This window comes from Elaeis guineensis, chromosome 2 (assembly GCF_000442705.2).
Source record: "Elaeis guineensis isolate ETL-2024a chromosome 2, EG11, whole genome shotgun sequence".
NCBI lineage: Eukaryota > Viridiplantae > Streptophyta > Magnoliopsida > Arecales > Arecaceae > Elaeis > Elaeis guineensis.
This window is the reverse complement of record NC_025994.2, coordinates 83428445-83434049: the sequence shown is the minus strand read 5'-3', so window position 1 is coordinate 83434049 and position 5605 is coordinate 83428445. Positions and strand designations below refer to the sequence as shown.

The following is a 5605-nucleotide window of genomic DNA, read 5'->3' as shown; positions in this document are numbered from 1 at the left end:
GTCAACTAAAAATTAAAAGATAATGGTTAAGGAACCATATGTTAAAGTCTAAAAGATAATGGTTAAGGAACCATATGTTAAAGTCCTGTCAAAGAAAAGAACAGGTGTTAAGCTTCTCAAAAGAATGTTCGGCAGAGTGCGGGCATTCTTTTTAAATATCTACGACTTGTAACCATCCTTGACTGACCTCTCATTATTGTTATCTATTATTTTTATATTATAAATATTTCTAGTATTCATATATGATTGTGGCTTTTGATGTATGCCACATCTTTAAGCATTAATTAATATGCCCCTCCCCTTAAAAAAAGTTGTGGGAAAAATGTTCAATTCCTACTCCATTTTTTCCTCATGGGAAGCACTTAGCTTGCTAACATGACAATTATTTTTCTCAAAAATAAAAGATGATGATGAGAAATGTAGCAATCTAACAAACTAAATCTAACTAATTACAACATATGTCTAACTAAATATAAAAATTAACATCCAACTGGTGGATCTCAGTTTAGTATGTTAGTAGATGTTTTGCATCTTAGTCGTAGGATGCTTTAATGCGCAGTCCCTTAGCGGACTTGTGCATATGGAAAAGGTCTCTTCACAAAGGCTTTAATTTATGGTCCCTCCTCTATGTCATATCACCATGTAGTGTGCATTGTAGAGAGGCACTGAGAATTAGAAAGTACCTAATCAAGTGCACTGGGTTTTTAAGGAGGGACTTTTGCTTAAGTCCTGTCCACCACTAAGGGACTGATCAATTAATTCGACAAATATAAGAATATTTTATTTTTTTAAGAAAATTCTCCAACCTTCTATCTGTATCACAGTAAGGGTAAAAATGATATGAATAATATCCATCCGGATCCATTTTCATATCCGAATCCATCCAAATATGAGCAAATATTTGAGGATCCAACTAATATCCGTATCTGTACCCATATCCATCAAAGAAAAATGGATACAAATATGGATAGACAACTATCCAATCTACATCCGAATATCTGAATCTATCTATAATTTTATATAGTACTTATTAATTTTTTTTAAAAAAATATAATAATAGAAGCATACTATTAATTTGATTTATTATTTATTTAGTAATATCTTTGATGTTGTGGTCATAAAGTTTAATTATCCAACTTATATCTTGTATTATATCTCTACTTTCAGTATCCAAATTATATCCATATCCATTTAAAATATGGATATAAATTTTTGTATCTAAATAATATCCATATTTATATTTGTATTCGTTAGATAAAACAAATATGGATATGGATATACTAATATCCGATCCAATTTCAGCTCCAGGGCAGAGACAGCTAGTATGTCATTTTCCCTCTTTCTTTTCCAAGAAAAAAAATTAGCTAGCCATCTAAATTTCATTGTGAGACTAAAATAAAAATATATTAATTCATTTATCTGTTACCATCTATAAGCCATTGAAGAAGCTTGATTAGCTATCATGAAATAGAAGAGAAAAGATCGGCTTCATTTCCATCGCACCCGTCATAAGGTTCACTAGTTAACAATTAAAATTACAAACAAATGGAAAATTTCTAAGGTTATAAACAACTTTTATAGACGACACTTTTATAGGCGAACCTAAAAGAACAAAATCTATTTTGAATCTACCATGACCGTCAAATTTTGTGTCGATCATGTGGACCATGCTGATCTAGGATTTTTGCTCTCCCAATAGTTTTATACTTATCATGAAGGAAAAAAATTAACAAAAATGTTGAAGATCTTAGAATAATGATCATGCCTGGTTGTAAGACAGTATTCCTAAGCTCTGGATTGATCAGGCTAGACCAATTTCATGAAATTCTCAACAGAATGACCCTAACAATTGCCAGCCTGGCTTCTAATGTCACTCTAGAAGAGTACTGGCTGGAATTATTTTTTGCTTCATATCAGTTTCTATGCACCATATCAATAAGCTAGATGGAAGCTGATGGTACTTTGACAATTTGGTGAAAATAAGTACTGAGACACCTCCAACCAACCTTGACAACTTGAAATAAAAAAGAAGAATCTCATGACCAAATATCACACAAATGAGTTAGAAAAAGCTTATTAGTTTTTATAGTGATCAGGAGGATCTGTGTTGTTCATTATGTGCTCATAACATATATTTGTCCAAACAATGGTTAAGAAAATCAATAGACAACACTTGCCTGACCCTTTCGAAGCCCATCTGAAAACACTTTAGTGCATCTTCAAGAAGTGAAACAACAGTAGCAGAGCATGACGCATCAAGGCTTGAATCAGCCAAAGCATAGGCTTTCAAAAAAAAAAAAAAGCCTAAAATGACCTTTGAATGGTGATGGACTCCTCTGCTTTACGTAGTCCTTCTTCACAGTGACCAGTATCAAATAGAATCCAACCCCCGACAGACAAGACGTTCATGTTCAGTCGCTGCATGTTATCTTGCAAGCTGTAGGCTATGCATTGCTGCTTCAGGACAATTCAATCTGCTCAACCAAAAAAAAAAAAAAATCCTCTATTTGCAGTGGTTCAAATGTAAATAGAAAAAACTGATAAACTATAGTGTAACATACTCAAATTCTAGCATAAGAAGAGCATGTAGTGAAAATTTACCTCAGAAGAAGTAAAGACTGCCTGAAGTACAAGACCCCTGTTGCAGCATCCGACTCAAGCATTTGATAGATAACTGAAAGGGAACCAATATCATCTACTGATGACCACCTATCATAAAGTTATAGCCAACAATCTGCAGTGATCCACTGTTCAACATGCTCTCTAACGAGCATACGCAACTAGGAAGCAGCAACACACACTTCAAACATTCGATACTTCAGAGACTGTAAGAATTGCTTGGATGTCACAAAGTGCAGCTCTGTAATCTTCAAGAGCCAAATAGAAACAAAACTGGAGTTCCAAGCACTCTAAAGCTAGCTTACAACCTAAAACACGGTTAATCTCTCCTAGGGCAAGTTTGGCATCTTGTTTTGTCAAAGATGCTGCTCGATACATGTAAGGATAAATAAGAGTGGGGTCCAACTCTGTTGCTTTATCAAGGTCCTCCAACTTTCTATCTCCTTCAGAACATACTTGATACATCCATCCAAGTGGTGGATTACCTGATATCACAGAGCTGAGCTTCTCATAAGATGAAAGCTTATTGCCTTTGATACAAGCCAGTCTGGTCAATCCAGCAACAGAATAGACATGCCCAGCAGCAAAAGCAGCATCAAAATGATGCTCCGCTTCACTGTACTCTTTTCTCAAAAGCCTAACACATCCCAGCTGATGATAAGCCACTTGCTTTTGTCTAATGTCCATTGCTGATTCTGCTAATTTCTCTAAAAAGCATGTGGTGATATCTGACCTTGGATCAATATCCATAGCAACTTCGCTGAGCAAACAATACAGTGAGAATGGAGCTTGGCCAACCATGATCGATCTCTGCTGTTTATTAGCATTTGAAAAAAAATCTTCGCAACTTGCTCATCCTTCAAACACCCTGGAAGTTCATGTAAGAACACTTGCAAACATGATGCTGCAAGGACTGGAGCATTTTCCTCCAAAGCACACTCCATGAGGTCAACGGCATCTTGCCTTGAGGAAACCAGAGATGCAAATTTCCTATCACAAGCATCCCTAAGCCTCTCACAGCAAAACTTATTTGCAAATACCAAGATTTCCAATAAAATTTCCAGACAAATCACCTATGCTGCTCATAAGACTGAACTCAGAAATCACCCTCATTCCTACAGGCAATATGCCATTCTCAGATAAATCGCTGACTTCTAGATGTGACACCTCTGTGAAGCACCCATTAAGCATGGCGTGGAATGGAGTGGATAATGCAGCAATCTTCTGTCTCTCACAGGCTATCTTCTTTTCTTTAATCTGAAAGAATACAGTAGTGGGAGCTTGAGGCATACCACAAATACATTCATCGGTCAACTTGACAGATGAATTCTCAAGTGGGATCTAAGAAGCAACATCCAGAAACCCAAGTTCTTGAGAACATTTCCTGCAGGAAGCAAGAAGGTCAGAGATAAGTTCTTCCCCTTGTTTCTCATACTTCAACCATGCTCTATATATAAGTTTCTCATAGACTGAACTGGCATTCTGCCAAGCAGAATGGAGACTTGTTTGAAGCAATTTGACCTCCCCAAGACCCCTAAAGACCTTAAACTGGAGCAAGTAAAGGTTTGACCTTTCATGAGGCCAGCATGATTCGAGCTCTTCATGGATCCGAGCTAAGACTTCCACATAGTCTACAGGCTTAAATAGTGGGAGAATGGGAAGCTCCACAACCTTGATAAGAGATTCACTATGTATGTATTATATCAGCACGAGACAAAACAAGCATCTTATCACCATTCAAGAGGACAAAATATTGCAAAGCCTTAACTGAAGATAATTAACAAGATAGAGGTGGGATGACTTACATGGAAGAAGTGGAATGTGAGGAAGATTTCAGGAACTTGCCACGCTCAACTTGAAGCCATAAGTGGGGATTGATGGCATGGAGCTGTGTCTCTTTGCAGGAATCAGTCAGGAAGAGGTTCCTCATAATGCATAACTGGGGGAGCAACTCCCAAATCTCCACAATCCCGTATGGGTACTTTTCCAAATAACTCAGAAATGATTAGAAGGAAATCTGAAAGAGATAAAAGGAGAATCCTTTGTCCCACAAATCACAACCTCTATCAAATGGGTTCTTCTCCGAGCACTCAAAACATAATAAAATTAGGGTTCACAGATTAGGCGTTCACAGAAGACTTTAAAATGCGTTTCCCGATACAAAATTACCAAACTAAACATAGCTCAGCCAAAAAATAGACATTAAAATTTACAGTCAAGAAGATGAAGAAAAAGAATGAAAAAAAACAAAACGCTTTTTTCCCTACACTACTGACCAATACCAAAACTATATCCTCAAATCCTCAGCAATAAACATGAAAACGAGCGAAAAAGCCGAGAAGGGAGCCTCCTCTCCCCTTACAAAACCCTAATAACAACAGATAAAACACGGCCGTCCGGCAAGAACGAATCAAATAATTGAAGGGGTCCCTTTCGGCCCACCCTCCAAAGAGAACCCAATCTAAGATCCCACGAGATCTCTACAGAGAGAACTAACAAACCCAAACCAAGATCAATGAAAATCCGACGGAGACAGACAGGGAGCAAACACGAGAGGAGAGCCCTGCCAAGCTTGTTGGTTTCTGCGGCATTCGAGGACACACCCACGAGCTTCCAGAGCCCAGATGGATCGCGAAGAAACGAATCCGAAGCCGAAAAAAATCGTCCGAATACATGCGATTTAGGACCTAATAAATATCGATTTCGATCGATTGGATGAGACAAATCAAAATCAGATTGAAATTTATAAAAATTATTTTTTTAATTAAATTTAATTTTTATATTTTTAAATTATATAAATTGAATTAGATCGATATAATATTTTATAAACTTATTTTTATTTTAAAACGATACCATTTAGATTTTAATTTTTTATTTTAAAAAATATTATATTATCTATTTATATTTTTAAAAATATTAATATTAAATTATTGATAAAAACATATCAATTTGAAATAATTCCAAAGTGAAAGGTTTCAAATATAAT

The 5605-nt window shown here is 36.1% G+C and overlaps 1 pseudogene; it reads right to left on the bottom strand.

The window, feature by feature from the left end:
* Positions 1–2062: 2062 nt before the first annotated feature.
* Positions 2063–5309, bottom strand: LOC105056730 (ETO1-like protein 1; annotated as a pseudogene).
* Positions 5310–5605: the final 296 nt, after the last annotated feature.